The 18,267-nt window shown below is 36.5% G+C and overlaps 1 protein-coding gene across 5 annotated transcripts in view; it reads left to right on the top strand.

Moving 5' to 3' along the window:
* Window positions 1-102: 102 nt before the first annotated feature.
* Window positions 103-18,267, top strand: part of WDFY3 (WD repeat and FYVE domain containing 3) — a 278,975-nt gene continuing 260,810 nt past the window's right edge. For 3 of the 5 annotated variants that reach the window (XM_023724712.1, XM_023724716.1, XM_023724713.1), the window contains exon 1: window positions 103-1,158. The gene's annotated coding sequence lies outside the window, so the exon portion shown is untranslated. The remainder of the gene's footprint in view (window positions 1,159-18,267) is intronic. The other 2 variants (XM_023724714.1, XM_023724715.1) reach the window with 1 other exon arrangement.

Here is an 18,267-nt window from a genome sequence, read left to right on the forward strand (position 1 = left end):
AAAACAAGCAAAACAAAACACTATCGTTGAGATATGTGTATATATGTAATATATATATATTTAAAGCAAAGGAATGATAAATATGGGGGTGAGAGAGGTAGGGCCTGGGCTGGGGAAAAGCAAATAAGTAGAACATTAACAGTAACTTACATCAGGTTCTTGAGTTGGGTGGTGGTTATGTGGATGTTCATTTTATTATGCTTTGAATTTGAATCATGTTACAAATAACTGTTGCATGCATCAAGTAACATGTTAAAAAAATTAAGAATCCATACTCTCAAGTCACAATTTAGGAGACATGCCATCAGTCTGCATACTCTTTCATTGCCACTTGAATTCCTTACTGCACCTAGTATTTCACTAGAGGTATCTTTTCTGTCTGCATAAGACTGTATCTGCCATTTAAGCGTGTGTCTTCCATCTGACAAGTTACTCAGTAACTCTTTGTTGGATGAATAAGTGAATGAATGATTTGGGGAAATCAGAATTTTTTTTAGAGACTACCTAAGAGCCAGACTTAAAAACACCTTTCTCTTACATAAGTTGCAATCCACCTGACGGCAACAGGGTACCGGGATTACACTTCTAGCTGAGTTCTAAGAACCAGCCAAGAAGTAGGATAGCAAAACTAGGTTATTGTACACCTAGAGAAATTACATGCATTCTTTTTCTTTTTTGGAGCATATTTGTTTCTTCAATAAGCAGCAGTATGATCTGTTCTACAAATGAATACTGGACTGGAAGTGGGAAGAGCTGCGTTCGGAACCTGCTGTGCCACCAGTAACTGTGTTGTGACTGAGTCTTTGTAGAACTATTTCAGATCTTAGTTTCCTCATTAGTAAAGTGGAGCTGAACCAAATGGCCTCTGTTGCAGATTGAAATGATTCTATGTCCTTCATGGATTTTTAATAGAAAATTTTATCTAAAATAAAGTGTTGCTACGTGTTCCATTGTTAAACCGTTGGCAGCAAGTAAGGAGATAGAATCAGTAGAAAATGAATGACTCATGATGCTAAAACATATTCTGAACTTAAGCTGTGTCTTCTTTTTCTGTTCCTGCATCACTGATATACTTCACCATGCCCACTTCAGGGAGAAAGTGCCTGCAACTTCTGTTGTTTCTACACAAGGTCATGCCATTCCACAACAGAGAATCAGGTCAGTTTTAGGATTGTTTTTTGTCTGTTGAAAAATGAGCCAGGAATAGAGCTGTGCTAGTCTTTGCTGCATTTCTGCATAGCAGCAGGACCATTGGACCGAGTTCAGAAGAGCTGGGTTTCAGTCCCTCCTCAGTTGAAATCAACTCGACAGCAACTGGTTTGGTTTTTTTTGGTTCACCACAGATAGCTAGGTAAACTCAGACTAGCCTCCCTATCTTGATGGCTTTTTTAGTTTTTGCCACCAAAACGAGTATGTTAGAATAAATCATCTTCATTTTCAAATATGGTTTTAAAGCATTATGACCTACTTTAGGTACCTACATAGAATAAAATCATGTTTTTAAAGCATCATTTGTTTCTTTCTGGATTATGAAAATCTCACTAATTTTTCAAATAGAAAACCCATGTGCCTTTAATATATGTGAAATATGTTTGGGATATACCTAAACATTTAGTTTCATGTTCAGTTAATTTTTGGGAAAATATTTAGTGTCTTTTAAAGCATAGACTTTGGAATTCTTACTGTGTTGTAGTTACTTGGGCCGACTGCTGTATTTTTTTTGCAAATAACTCACCCACATAAATAACCCACCCCCACACATATAATGCACATAATGCGTCTAGGATAATAATGTGCAAGGGGGTTGTGCAGTTGACAGAAAATGTGTAACGTGCATGTTATTTGTGTAAAATACGGTAGTTTGAGCAATGAACTGTATTAGTGAGAACCTCAAAGTACTTTGGTTACCCAGTCACCTTAGTTTTAGTATTTTACTTTGTTGTTTACTGAAGTTATTTTTTAAATGAAGTTATTAGTCCTTCAAATAGTATTCTTCAGCCTTAGAGAGGGTACCATGTTAGTCTTCTGTTGATTGCAAGTGAATTAGTTCAAATTAGCTTACACAAAATGAAGTTATCAGACTTTTGGGAGTGTCCTGGGGGATACCAAGGGACAGAAATGTAGCTGAGTTTCAGGAACAAGAACCAGGGACCCAAATTTAGTCAGCTTTCTCTCAAACTCTCGCCAGAGTGCCTCTTCTCTGTATTTCTGTCCCTTTGGAAACTGGCTTTCTTCATGTTTCCATTCTTTGTGGCTGCCATCACCTTCCAAGCTTTATGTCTTGCAGTTCACACTTTGAAAGAAAGGTGAACTCTTACGTAGCCAGTCTCAGAATTTCAAGAACGGACTCTCTGATTCTTCAGTCAGGTTCACCTGGACAAGTTGTGGCTTAAGGGCTGGGTCGTCTTAAAACTGCATTGGCTGTCCTTGTTTCAAAGCCTATTCTCTGACTTATTCACACTAAAATGCAGATTAATATTAAGAGTATTAATTATTACTATAATATTACTCTTTCCAACCTTAAGTTAAAGCTGAATTTCCCAAACGGTGTTCTAGTGAAATCTTGAATTCCAATATATAAAAATGATTAACATAAATACAAGGAAAAATATTAGAGATTGAAGAGCATAGGGATATGGGGATATTATAAGAAGATTCCAGGGAGTGGAAGAAAATGAGAAATCATGTTTGTGGTGCTAAGATGGAGGAGGGTAGATAGATAATCAAATGTGTATTCCTAAACTAACAGTGTTACAAAGAATGGATAAAGCAGGCAGGCAAAAGAAAAAGAAAAGCTTTTTTTATTTGACTTTGTAAGAAAAAAATCAGAACCTAGGAGAAAGAACCACTAGATTTAGTCTCAGTTCAGCTACTAACTATTCTCTGTGTATCTGAATTTATTCCTATCCTGTGGATGATCTTAACCTCTGGGCATCAATCTCTATCTTTATAAATGGAGTTGATGATGGTGGTACCTGATGGGGTGGTTGTGAGGAATGAATACACGTTAAGTGCTCAAAACAGTTCCTGGCACATCATGATGATCATTAATTTTTTAAAAAGTGTTTTGATTAGATTATGTGATTGCAAGGTCTCTGCTCACTAAAATTCTATAGTCCTAAGATTTTCTGGTATGGACTAATGTTTTTTTTTTCCTGAATAAAGACTTGGAAACTTTGGGCATCTACTTGCATCCTGTATTGAAGTTAATTTTGATACTGCCAATGAAAGTTGTGTTTGAATCAAGCGTATATATTATCTATTGCTGCATAACAAATTACCCCAAAATTTAGCTGATTAAAACAAACATTATCTCAGTTTCTGTTGGTTAAGAATCTGAAGTGTGACTTGGTTGGGTCCTCTGGCTCAGGGTCTCTTGCAGAGCTATGTTCAATGTGTCCACCAGGACGGTAGTCTTTTCTGAAGGCTCTGGGGGAGACCGTGCTTCCAGCTCACTCACATGGTTGACAGGATTTAGTTCATTGTTGGTTGTTGAACTGAGGGTCTTAGTTCCTTACGCTAATTGTTTGCCAGAAGCCTCCCTCTGTTCCTTACCATGCGAGCCGTTTCTATAAGGCGGCTCACAACATGCTAGCTGGCTTCCATCAAAGTGAGTAAGCAGGAGGGTGTGAGCAAGATAGAAGTCACTGTCTTTGTATAACCTAATCTCAGAAGTGACATCCTGTCAGTTACAATATTGTGTTCATTAGAAGAGAGTCACTGGATCGATCCAGCCTACATTCAAGAGGAAAGGCTTACGATAAGGGCATGAATACCAGGAGGTGGGGATCATTTGGAGCCATCTTCAAAGCTGCCTATCATAATATATAAGAATGAAGAAATAAGAACATATGCTAAGTGTAAATATATGTAAATTACTTAATATTATTCAGAAAGCTTAATCTTAAGCTTTAAACGAGTTTTTCACTCTTATGCCTTACAGCTTTGTAATCAGAAAGTACCTCACCCTTACAAAAAGAAGAAATTAACATCTCTATTTTTTTTAATACAAAAGAGGATTTTTTCTGTTTTCTTTTATCAAATTGGTTATTTTTCTATCCTATGTAGAATTCTTCAATTGCTACTCTTCATCTGTTAAGAGATTAACCCGATTTTTCTCATAAAATATCCAGAGGTCTCACCTCATTCCCCTGAAAAGTATTTAAGTGTAAGAAGTCTTAGGTTAAGATTATTTTATTAACTCTTATGTGGTTACTTTCTGCAACTAAATTATTATGAAGTATTAGAAATTACCATAAAATTATGAGGGTATTTAATATACCAAATTGACTAAGGGCAGTGCTCAATTATGGTAATTACTTTTACAGAATGTAGTGGCACAGTCGTGTATACTCTATCCACCAGCTAGCAGTCCTCACCATTTTACATTGATGGAGAAATGCTGTTGTCGGGTGCTGTTAAGTCGATTCTGACTCATAGCAACCCCATGTGACAGAGTGGAACTGCCCAATGGAGTTTTCTTAGTTGTAATCTTTACGGACGTAGATCGCCAGGTCTTTCTCCCATGGAGTGGCTGGGTGGGTTTAAACTAGCAACCATTCAGTTAGCAGCTGATCACTTAACCTTTGTGCCACCAGGGCTCCTTTGGTGGAGAAATATTTGGAAGTATTATGGTGGGTTGATCTTGTAATGCTGTTAGGAAGAGAGTATAGTTGTGTTTCTGGAAATGAGATTTGACCTAGTTGGCATTATCTGTATGAGTTAATCTTTAAGGGGTGTGTGTGTGGGGGGGGGGTGGTACATGGAATAACATTTCTTCAGTAAATTTGGTCTAAGAAAATTTTGAGTTCGATGAGGAACATTTATTTTTTTAAACTACGTAAGTATAGATGGAGCATATACTTAGCATGTGATTACATGATTGAATTTTAGAAGTGGTTATTAGAATTATTTCTGAATTACTTTTAATAAATTGTTTCAAATTATAAACATAAAGCATAAATTTTAGTAGATAGTGAACATCTCATTATTGGAAATGGTGAAACTTATTTTTAACTCTTACTAGGTTTGGAAGCTCAAGGGCATTTCATCTGACTTTTCACTTCAATTAAATGAGCATCAGTTCAATAGGATTTCTAGCTAGTGTCTGTTTTCACTCTCTAGTAGGATTTCATTTAGCATAAATCATACAGAATGTTAAATTCAGGGCTTTCTTTTGATAGACAGAAATTGGACTAGGGAATGCATTCTTGTTTTTCAACAAATGATATTATTTTTCCTTAAAAAAAATCCCTGTTGCATTGATTATGGCAAAGGAGAAGTTAAAAGCTTAAAGTCTTAGGATTTTCTGTTACCAGAATATTGAGCTGACAGTTTTGTTTGTAATTTACCATCTTTTTATTATGAAAACTTCTGGAAATAGTTAAACTTATGACTAAATGTTGGGCTTTTGACTTTGTGACAAAAATGGTATTGTATGTTTTATGGTTTAGAAAAATGTCACCCACAAATGAAGTTTTGTATAAAATGTATTCTTTCTAAAAACATGTTAAGAGAGTTGAAAAAATTCAGTGAAGAGACTCAAGAAAATGTGAAATGTGCAGATATATTTAATGTGAAGTTTAGATTACATAGTTTAAAAACTTTCTTTAATCAAAAAAAAAAAGCAAGTTGAAAAGTAAATAGCATTTCTAAATAATAGTTTTTGGATTTTAAAATTTAGTTCAATTTTCCTTTATTTCAAGAAATGGTACTTAAAATTTAGAACCTAGAAATACTAATCATTTTAATTGCTACTTTGTTCCTTGTTGTGGATTTTTTTTTTTTTTTTTTTAATTCTTTAGACTCTTGGTTCATTGACTAGACCTGGGGTTTTATGCCCACATCACTGAGTTCCTTTTTGACCCTGAGGATCCATTAGTTGGCGCTTGTTTTGGGAACAAATTGTGTATCGATCTTTATCAGCAGTGTGATAAAATATGTATAAAGTATTTAAAAACAGACATAAGAATGAAAAAGTGCAATGTAACACACATTGTGGTTAAGGTCCCAAACTTGGTTGTACTTTCTGGTTTAAATCATGGCTTTTGCTTACAGCTATTTGCCCTCGGACAAAGTCCTTCTTAACCTCTGTTCTAATATGAATTTATTAATAGTATTTAATAGAAGTACAGTAAAGGTTAAATGAGACTGTATTTGTAAAGTGCTTAACACTGTGCCTGGTACATAGTAAGTAAAAGCTAAATTAACGCTAGCATGCATTTGTTGTTGTTCAAGTACGGGCCTCAAGTCAGTTTTACTTTGGAAGTTTTGAAGGTTAGAATCATGTCCACTGCTAATGATAATATATATGTCTTATTGATAGTTGCCTATTGTTATTTCATTAAATACTGACTTAAACTTTGAAAAGTAGAATAGAATTTTTATAAAAGGATATAAATTTAGAAAGAGAAGCCATCACTTAAATTATTGACTTAAAATGAAAAGGAGAAAGGAAATAGAGGAAATGAGTGTGGTCTTTGTGCTATAGGTCTGAGAGAATAAAAAATAAGATAAAATAAAAATCAGGAGCACTAGGATGTCACTTTTTAATTTTGATTTTCTTTTAAACTAGCCACTTTGGTTTTTGTTTTACTTTGTTTTGACATAGAGAAAAGGAGTGGGGAGAAGTGATGTGGTCGTGTTGGTCATAGGTTCCCTGCTGTAGGATTGCCTCTTGTACCTCGGTTTTATGAAGACTTCTACTAAAAGGCATATTTAAGAGTATTAATCTGGTCTTGAGGTGTCTGTGGCTACTTAGCAAGCTAAGAAAGCTGAACTCCTCCTTTTAGAAAAAGGATCTGTGCCAAACTAGAGGCAAATATGGAACTTAGGAGGAAGTCTCCTGTTACATACATTTTGTTCCTACTTTGGTCAGACAGTGATTAAGAGCTTGACTGCTAATCTAAAGGTTGGTAGTTTGAATCCACCAGCTGCTCCTTGGAAACCCTGTGAGGCAGTTCTGCTTTGTCCTGTAGGGCCGCTAGGAGTTGGGATTGACTCGACAGCAGTGGGTTTGGTTTTTGGTTTTTTGTTTTAATCAGACGTTAGTTTTACCTCTGCCTGAGCACATTTTTTGTACTTTTATGTAAATGAAAACAAAAAGGGTCTCTGCTTTCCTTAAGAATTTGTAATTTTAAAGTATTAGACAACATAAATGGTAAAGAGGGAAGAGAATAATGGGGGGAATCTGTAATGTATAGGCTTTCAAGCTGTTTTATTATCTTCTCAAATATGTCCTTGTGTGATTGAGGGTAGGAGAGAGACTCAAAAAGCCTAGCTAAGAAGCCTGTCTTGAAGGTAGGGCTTCAACATTTATGGACTTAATGAAGGATTGTTGAAAATATGTCTATATGCTGAAGTAAAAGAAATAATTATTTTATTTCAAAACATATAGAGAACTAAATACACAGTCTTTTAAAAATTTCTTTTCTTTGTTTTTACCTAATAATTTTAGATTTTCTTATAAAAATTAGGGTATTTTGATTCTTTCCCCCTCCAAATACCTGTGCCCTCTTTCTCCCTTTTTCCTTCCACATAATTTTTGACCCTTTAGTTTGGTTGATTTATATTTGGTCTTACTATATTGTTTTGTAGTAAGCAAAACGTGTTCATGATGCAAGAATTGTTTTTCTCTTTACAGTATCTCTAGCTGTTCATTAACTATATAATTGCTAGTTCAAAAATATTTCAAAAAGCTATACAGGAAGGAACTCTGAGAATGTTGGAAGGCCGCTTCAGTCATGGTTCAAAACTGATTCAAAATTTTTGAGATCAGAGTTAAGATTTAGTTTATTTTTTTAAAACCTTTGCCTTTCTCCAAAATTCGTAGATAATCCTGGTGCTTTGCTGTATCTGAATTATTGGGCATTCAGGAATAAATGGCTTCCTTTTGTAGTCAGGAGTTGTTGAAGAAAGGCTTTTACAAAATTTTATCAGTTAGTGAAAGGAAGCTTTCCTTCATGAATGCTGTCCCTCCTGGTTTAGTGTTGCAGAGGCCCTATTACACATTTAGATAGGCTACAAGATTAGGTTTTTTCTTTATATGGTCTTATCTTAGCTCCCTGGTTTTTCAGATCATACGCTTTTATGTTTTTCATATTTCTGATGCCTGATAAAGAATGGCCCCGTTCAAGAGATTTGGTTTTATAATGTCTTGGATATATTTGAATTCCTCTACTCCCCAAATACTAGCGAATATTAATAAAAATAATATTATTAATAGCAGCCAGCATCTATTGTTCTCTTGGTTTTTACGTATGTTATTGTTGTTAGTTGCAGTTGCGTCAGCTCCCACAGCTAGCGACCCCAGGTATAACAGAATGAAATGTTGCCAGATCCTGTACCATCTTCATGATTGTGGGTATGTTTGAGTCCATTGTTGCAGCTATCACATCATACCATGTCATTGATGCCTTCACTGGCCTTCCATTTAACCAAATAGGATGTCCTTCTCCAGCTATTGGTCCTTCTGGATGACGTGTCCAAAGTCTCAGACAATCTTCTGTGATCCATAAGGTTTTCGTTGGCTAATATTTGGAAATAGATCACCAGGCCTTTCTTCCTAGTCTGTCTTAGTCTGGAAGCTCCACTGAAACCTGTGCATCATGGGTGACCCTTCTGGTATTTGAAATACCAGTGGCATAGCTTCCAGCATGATAGCAACATGCAAGCCACCACAGTGTGACAAACTGACAAACAAACTGAAAGATGACAAACTGAGAAATACATTACATCATTTATTTTTCATAAGAACCCTATGAGCTCGGTTCTATTATTATTTTAACGTTATGCTGTTAGACACAGGCACAGAGAAGTGACATGCCCAAAGTCACAGGATTAGGAAATGGCAGAGCAGGATTCAAACCTAGGGAGTCTAGTTCCATGCTCATGCATTTAACTGCTCTGCTATCCTGCTTTAGTGTGTGAAGGAAGACATTACTTAATTTTTTTCCTAAAAGAACATGAAAGATTCTTACTATTTGAAGACAATAGCCTTTGAGTGTTCATTATATTAAACGTAAGTTATAGTTTATTCTGTTGCTGAGAAAAGTAAGAAAACACATACTAATAAAAAGTGTTTAAAACAGAATGATTTATTCCACCTTCTGAGGTGACCATGTATAAGGTTAACATCCTATTTTTGAATAGAATCTATTGATTTGTAGTTGAATCTCGGGCTTCGCTGTGTCCTGATCATATTTTTGGTATTTAGTATGTTAATTTAATTCGTTTCCTTTGGAAGTTCTGTACCTACATAATTGTGCACATTTTCTTTTAGAAAATTATTTTGAGAGCAGTTATCCTGGTGCCAAATACAATAGTATATTTGTTATTTATTTATTTTTCCCCCTAATTATTATTTTAGTTTATCTGGGGAAGTATAAATTATCTTACTGCCTTAGAGTGTATTAGGTTGTGAAGAATAGATACTTAAGTTAACAGATTAAAAAACGGTAATCTCATAGAACTCAAGTACAGGAAGTACAGCCAGGCTACCAGGGAGCTGGATGTTTTTAGGTATTTATTCTCCATTTCTTTTTCTAGAGTTGCTTGGACTCGTTTTTGTTTCTCTCTGCCAACTGCCCTCCTCTCAGTGTATAATAGCCAGTCGTTGGTGTGAAGTTCATTGTGCCCCAGCCCCCATAGATAATTATCATGGTCTCTTTTTCTAAATTCCGAGGAGAGAGAGAGAGAACCTTGTGGCATAATGGTTAAGAGCTATAGGTGCTAGCCAAAAGGTTGGCAGTTTGAATCCACCAGATGCTCCTTGGAAACCCTATAGGGCAGTTCTACCTTGTCCTGTAGGGTCACTGTGAATTGGAATTGACTTGACGGCAGTGGGTTTGGTTTTTTTGGTTTTAGGAGAGAGAATCTGTTTGAAGGTTGTCCAACACTGTTTCAGTCAGCTGTATTTGGAAGGACTGAGTTATGTGTACAGAACAGAATTGGCTTTTCAGGGAGTAGGGAAAGCGCAGGCTGTCTAAGAAGGGGCTGTGTACTGGAAGAAAATAAATACTGGATATCTTTAGTAATTAAAGAAAACCATTATAAGAAAAAAAAAACTTTTGGGATGTTAAGCTTTGATGCATTTTGAGGTTATAACTTTGAGTTAGCTATTTGCTTTTTTAAAAGAGCTCTTGTGTTGCAGTGAAGCCCTCGTGGTGTAGTGGTTAAGAGCTCGGCTGCTAACCAAAAGGTCCGAAGTTCGAATCCACCAGCCGCTCCTTGGAAACCCTATGGAGCAGTTCTGATCTGTGCTGTAGGGTCGCTATGAGTTGGAATCGACTCGATGGCAATGAGTTTTGTTTTGGTAAGGCAGTGGTTAAAGCTCGGCTCCTAACTGAAAGGTGGGATGTTCAAACCCAGCAGCTGCTCCATGGGAGAAAGATGTGACAGTCTGTTTCCATAAAGATTGTTGTTGTTAGGTGCCATCAAGTGGGTTCTGACTCATAACAATCCTATTTAAAACAGAACAAAACGCTGCCGAGTCCTGCACCATCCTCACAATTGTTGCTATTTTTGAGCCCATTGTTGGAGCCACTGTGTCAGTATGTCTCATTGAGGGTCTTCCTCTTTTTTGCTGACCCTCTACATTACTAAACATGATATCCTTCTCCAGGGACTGGTCCCTCCTGATAACGTGTCTGAAGTATGTGAGATGAAGTCTCGCCATCTTTGCTTCTAAGGAGCATTCTGGCTCTGCTTCTTCCAAAACAGGTTTGTTCATCTTCTGGAAGTCCATGGTGTATTCAGAATTCTTCGCCAGCACCATAATCCAAACGCATTAATTCTTCTTCAGTCTACCTTATTCATTGTCCAGCTTTCGCATTCATACAAGGTGATTAAAAATACCATCGCTTGGGTCAGGTGCACCTTAGTCCTCAAGGTGACATTTACTTTTACACTTTAAAGAGGTCTTTTGCAGCAGATTTGCCCAGTGCAATACGTCGTTTGATTTCTTGACTGGTGCTTCCCTGGGCATTGATTGTGGATCCAAGTAAAACAAAAAATCCTTAACAACTTCAATCTTTTCTCCGTTTATCATGATGTTGCTTATTCCAGTTGTGACGATTTTTGATATTTTTTTTTATGTTATGGTGTAGTCCGTACTGAAGGCTGTAGTCTTTGATTTTCATCAATAAGTGCTTCAAGTTCTCTTCACTTTCAGCAAGCAAGGTTGTGTCATCTGCGTATAACAGGTTTTTAATGAGTCTTCCTCCAATCCTGATGCTGTGTTGTTCTTTATATAGTACAGCTTCTCAGATTATTTGCCCAGCATACAGATTGAATAAGTATGGTGAAAGGATATAACCCTGACACACACCTTTCCTGATTTTAAACCATGCAGTTTCCTCTTGTTCTGCTTGAATGAATGAGTGCCTCTTGGTCTATGTACAGGTTCCCCATGAGCACAATTAAGTGTTCTGGAATTCCCATTCTTTGCAATGTTATCCATAATTTGTTATGATCCACACAGTCAGATGCCTTTGTGTATAATAAAACATAGGTAAACATATTTCTGGTATTCTCTGCTTTCACCCAAGATCCATCTGACATCAGCAATGATATCCCTCATTCCATGTCCTTTACTGAATCTGGCTTGAATTCCTGGCAGTTCCCTGTTGATGTACTGCTGCAGCTGTTTTTGAATGATCTTCACCATAATTTTACTTGCGTGTGATATTAATGATATTGTTCGATCATTTCCTCATTCCATTGGCTCACCTTTCTTTGGAATGGGCATGAATATGGATTTATTCCAGTCGGTTGGCCAGGTAGCTGTCTTCCAAATTTCTCGACATAGAAGAGCGAGTGTTTCCAATGTTGCATACGTTTGTTGAAACATCTCAATTGGTATTCGTTAATTCCAGGAGCCTTGTTTTTTGCCAATGCCTTCAGTGCAGCTTGGACTTCTTCCTGCAGTACCATTGGTTCCCGATCATATGCTACCTCCTGAAATTGTTGAACATTGACCAGTTGTCTTTGGTCCAGTGTTTCTGTGTGTTCCTCCATCTACTTTTAATGCTTTATGTCATTTAGTTTTTTGCCTATAAAATCCTTCAGTATTGCAACTTGTGGCTTGAATTTTTTCTTCGTTTCTTTCAGCTTGAGAAAGCCAAACATATTCTTCCCATTTGGTTTTCTAACTCCAGGTCTTTGCACATTTCATTATAATACTTTGTAGTCTTCTAGAGCCACCCTTTGAAATCTTCTGTTCACCTCTGTTACTTCATCATTTCTTGCTTTCGCTTTAGCTACTCTACATTCAAGAGCAAGTTTCAGAGTCTCTCCTGACATCTATTTTTGTCTTTTTTTTCTTTTCTGCCTTTTTAATGACCTTTTGCTTTCTTCATGTATGATATCCTTGATGTCATCCCACAACTCGTCTGGTCTTTGGTCATTAATGTTCAGTGCATCAAATCTGTTCCTTGAGATGGTCTCTAAATGCAGTGAGATATACTCAAGGTCATACTTTGGCTCTTGTGGACTTGTTTTAATTTTCTTCAGTTTAAACTTGCACTTGCATATGGTAGTTGATGGTCTGTTCCACAGTTGGCTCCTGGCCTTATTCTGACTGATGATATGGAGCTTCTCCATCATCTCTTTCCACAGATATAGTAGATTTGATTCCTGTGTATTCCATCTAGCGAGGTCCATGTGTATAGTTGCCACCGTTTGTTGTTTAAAAAAGATGTTTCCAATGAATAAGTCATTGGTTTTGCCATGTTCTGTCATGCGATTTTCTGTGTCGTTTCTGTCACCAAGGCCATATTTTCCATATTGATCCTTCTTCATTTCCAGCTTTCACATTCCAATCACCAGTAATTATCAATGAATCTTGATTGCATCTTCAATCAAATTTTGACTGCAGAAGTTGATAAAAATCTTCAATTTCTTTATCTTTGACATTAGAGTTTGGTATGTAAATTTGAATAATAACCTTATAGCTGGTTTTCCTTGTAGGAGTATGGATATTATCCTGTCACTGACAGCATTGTATTTCAGGATATATCTTAAAATGTTCTTTTTGACAATGGATGTGATGCCATTTCTCTTCAATTTATCATTCCCGGCATAGTACACTACATGATTCGAAATGGCCAATACTAGTCCATTTCAGCTCTCTAATGCCTAGGATATCAATGTGTAAGCATTTCATTTTTGAGAACTTCCAGCTTTTCTTGATTCATACTTTGTACATTCTACCTTCCGTTTATTAACGATGTTTGCAGCTGTTCTCATTTTGGGTCGTGCCACATCAGCAAATGAAGGTCCTGACAGCTTGACTCCATCCACGTCATTAAGGTTGACTCTACTTTGAGGAGACAGTTCTTCCCTAGTCGTATTTTGAGTGCCTTCTAACTTGAGGGGCTCATCTTCCAGCACTGTATCAGACAGTGTTCTGCTGCTATCTGTAAGGTTTTCACTGGCCAATTTTTTGAGAAGTATTTTGCCAGGTCCTTCTTTCCAGTCTTAGTCTGGAAGATCTTCTTAAACCTTATGAGTGTTGGGATTTTGTGGTAAACTTATTTTCTGTAGCACTCTAAGCAGGAGGAACAGTGGGTACAGCTCACCTTCACTGCTAACTGTGTGGTAAGCATCAGTGTCAATCCAGTTCCAAAAGGGTGGAAATGAATCCAGTCCTCACCTTCCCCCTTCTCCATCCTCATTGTCATCTGCTCACCCTGCACACTCCCTCTCAGCTCCAGCTATCCATAGCTAGGTCAGAACTTACATGTTAGAAGAACACCTTCTTTCAGAGTGCCAAACAGGCTTTTGCTGGCTCTCACTGCCTCTGTGGGTTTGTTAATTCGCTGGAACAACTCAAAATTCATGGAGAGTGAACCGTGTTTACTACAGATCTATTACAACCAAGAAGGATACAAATGAAGAGACGCATAAGGTGAGGTCTGTTAGGGGTCACAGCATGTATTTTCCATGTCCCAAATAGGGACACGATATCCTTTCCCTTGGATGGTTAACCAGAAAGCTCCCTGAGCCTTGGTCTTTCAAGGCCTTCAATCCCCTCACTGTGTGGCCATGGTAGATTACATCATGCTTCCTGGGCTTAGTCAGCATTGGGCCCCCAGGTGGTCCCTCTTGGTTTGGTCAGTCCCCACTTATTAGCCTTAGGTGTTGGTATGGCTATAAAGCACCAAGAACAAAGGCTAAATGGCTTTGTCCAAGCTGATTCCACACCTTGCATATAGCTCTTAGTTTATGGATTTGCAATGGGACTACGTTTTAAGTCTAATTTGTTAGAAGAATTAGTCTGTGAACTAAAGGAATAAATTTTTCAGTCATATGTTATACCTGTATTTTGAAGACGCACAGGTCCTTAAAAAATTTGAAGTGTTCTCTCTGAAGTGTATTCTAGCAGAAACTGTTGATCTTAGCCATCTTTTTTACTTCTTCAGGTTCATTGTACTCCTCCTTTCTGCAAGTTTTGTCTAAGGGCTGTGTCTCAGAGGTTGGATCCCTGTTTAAGAATAAAAAGTATCTAGTATAGAACTAACAGACAAGAGAAGAACATCTGTGAAATTGTATAAGATGTATGCAAATAATTCACAGATTTTAAGAAAATATAATTTGTTCCTTTAACTTTTGTCTACCTTGATAAGATATTCTAATGGAGACTGTATAACTACATGGTTTAAGGAAAGATTTCTACAGTAAAACTACACATTTTTATCCCTGGTAGCATGGGAAAATTGTATGGTTTTATATTTAAAATATTGGTGATCAGACCGTTGTGATTCGTAGGCTTTTCTTTGCTGAGGTTTGGAAGTAGATCACCAGGCTTTTCTTCCTAGCCTATCTTAGTGTGGAAGCCCAATTGAAACCTCTTTAGCGTCATAGCAACATGCACGCTCTGCTGATAGATAAGTGGTTCATTGGCTAGGAATCGAACCCAGGTCTCCTGAATGGAAGGTAAGAATTCTACCACTGAACCACCACTGTCCTCTAATTCAAATCATTGTTGTTCTTACATAATTTGGTGCTCAGATTGTCCCATATCTGGCCAGTGGGCTCCTCTTCACACAGGCTCCTGTATCCTTTTTCATGCATCCTTCATTTTTTTGAACACTTCATCATTTTCATTATTTATAACAAGGCTCATTGTGTACTTTCCGTCCCCAGCCCTGGAAGCAGTTGTTTCTCCTAGGAGGCCTGGTCCTTTTTGAGGGGAATGGTATTAGAAACCAAGATCTGGACACTCAGTGGGTATGTTGCTGCCTGGGTGTTTTTTTTTTTTTTCTGGGCCCTATTAGGGGACAAAGCTAGAAAATATATGTATCTTTATACATAATAATCCCTGACTTAGAATGTATTCGAGTTACAACAACCACACCTGTGACTCTTTTTTTTTTTTTTTTTGGTATATCTTATCATTAATAACATGTATAGACAGTCCAAGGCTATGAACGTCCAACTTACATACAACCTGGAGTTATGAACCAGCCCCCATAAAGCCTAATATATTAAAAATTCGAGGTATATACAATGGTTTGTAATAACAAACAGGTCCTACTTTGTGACACGCATTGAAACATTATTATTATTACTGTCTTATTATGTTAAAGATTTTCCTAGAAATGTCTCTTCAGTGTTTTTTATGTATAGAAAGGCACACTGTAAACGCTACACTAAGACAAACATTTGATTAACTGACGTTAGATATGAACCATATCTGGCTTCCCAATTTACGTACAAATTCAATTTAAATACAAATTTAGGAAAAGAACTAGTTCTCAATCTGGAAACTGCCTGTACTACATACAGTGCTGCGGTGCCAGATTTGCTGATGTTATCATTCTCATGCCAATCCCCAAAGACAAATAAAGAATAGGATTTATAAAGATACAATAAAAGGCAGTAATAATGAAAACTTAAAAAAATGAGGTATTCAGCTTACATCAGAACTGGCTTATGACAGTCATCAGAACAGAACCCCATCGTAAGTAGGGGACTACCTGTACACATGTATATACATGCAGATGTATATACACATTGGCATATGTGTACTGATGTAGGATGGATATATGTATGAACATGGCTATATACGTTTTAAAAATATGAGTTCACACTGATACTTCCAATTTTATATCATCCTCATAGGGTTCTTCTTTGCCTTCCCCCTTTGCATGTAGCTCCCTTTTTCTGTAAGGAGAACATGGGCTCTCAACAGTTCCAACATAGTAAGTTAATTGCTCATTCTTATTATGCATCTAAAATAGTTTTAGAATTTCTTCACCCATATCACCACAAAAACTAAAAAACCACAAGAATAAACCTAATAAAAAGAGTTCAGGATTTGTTTGCAGTTCTTTCCCCCTGCCACTTCGCTCTACCCTACCCAAGACTGAGGATACATAACTTGCATTTAGCTCTTTTTTTTTCCATTCAGGTAGTTTTGTTGTTTATTTGAAATATGGTTGGATTCATTTGTTTCATTTTGCTTTGTTTTAGATTTCCCCCTTTCCTATCTTTGTGGACTTAAATTTATGTTTTGAACATGTAGAACACTTTGGCACTTAACTCTTTTCACTGAATAATGTACCCTCAAAATTATTCTCTGTCCGTTCAAAGAGATCATCATCATTCTTTTTTATGTTTGTACCCCAGTTTATACAGCCTGTCTTCTATGTTTGGATATTCAGATGGTTTCTATTATTTTTCAGTTATAGAGTGGTACAGTGAGTAACCTCGCACATGTCTTTTTTATACTGTATCTTCGAGGCTGAGTTCCGGAAGTGGGATTATTGGGTCAAAAGGAAAATGTTTTTGTAATTTTGCTAGATATTACCAAATTCTCTTCCATAGGAGTTGTACTGTTTTGCACTCCCACCAGGAATGTACAAGATTGCCTGTTTTCCCACAGTCTTGCCAAGAGAGTGTATTGTCAAGCTTTTGAATTTTTTGCCAATCTGAACAGCAAGATACAGTATCTCAGTGTAGTTTTAATGCGTTTTACTTATTATGAGTAAGTTGAATATCTTTTCATATATCTAGTGACCATATATATTGAGATGTCTGTACATGTCTTTTCCCTATTTTTCTCTGTGATTTGTGGTGTTTTTCTTTAATTATTAAACTATATATTAGGAATATTAGCTTCTTTATCTGTGATATATATTGCAGATATTTTCTCCTGATTTTCTCATTTGTCTTTTGATTTTCCTTTTTGCCATACAAAGGTTATTTTTATTTTTATGTAGTTAGATTTATTAATGATATCTATTACTGCTTTGACTTTTGGGTTATAGTTAGAAAACATAATGAATTCGAAATGAATGTACTGTGTTTAGGGGGAAAGGAATGACATAGCTATTTATCCCAAAGAAATAGGGATAATTCTCTGTCCTGTATTTATCACTGTCCCACAATCTTACGTTTTAAAGTCTGAACGAGAATAATCTACTATTTCCTTATAGAGATCATGCCAATTTATTTTACTTCTTTATAGAAAAATCTAAGACATACATAAAATGAACACTCATATACCTGTCATCTCGCTTCAATTGTTATCAATTCTTTTAAAGCTCCTATACCAAAAGACCTAGGTTTATAGGTTTTTAGAAGTATCCTTCTAAAGAGGAAAGTTTGGACTAGCCTAAGTAGGCTTTGGCCAGCTGGCCTCCTAGGCTCTCTGGCTTCTTTTCAATGATCTTGGCACCAGGCCTGACCTCTTTTAGGCTTTTGTAACTCCACTATTTCCACAAATCTGCAGTTTATAAAAAGAGAAAGATAATAGGCCAGAGACTAATAAAGTTGCCATGGATTGGTGAAATAATTTAAAGGAGGCCTGGCTGATTGATGCATTAAAAGTTCTCTCTCTTATTTCAGGTCAAGGTAAACACTATTTACTGTATACATAACGTATTTTTGTGTATATATGTTCATATCTGTGTTCCATGGTTCAGTGTTATTACAGAAGAACCAGCAAACATCTTAAGTATCAGTGAATCTAAGAAGACAACTTACAGACATTTTCTAGCCAGAATCTAAGCATAACACAGAAAACACTCAAAGATTCTAATTTGCTTAATGGAATTTTCTTTGTACTACAGTATTTTAAACTGAAGTTTATATTGCTTTCATTTGATAGCCTCCATGGAAATTTTGTTTTATTCAGCATATTCATTTTCGATTTGTCAAGAATCTGTGATTGGTTTGAAAGAATAAGTAGAGATCACAAGAGCCCTGGGGTACCTTTATTTCATGGGCCTGCCTTCTATTTGTTTTTTTTTTTTTTTTTTTTTT

Source organism: Trichechus manatus, unplaced genomic scaffold (assembly GCF_000243295.1).
Source record: "Trichechus manatus latirostris isolate Lorelei unplaced genomic scaffold, TriManLat1.0 scaffold00257, whole genome shotgun sequence".
NCBI lineage: Eukaryota > Metazoa > Chordata > Mammalia > Sirenia > Trichechidae > Trichechus > Trichechus manatus.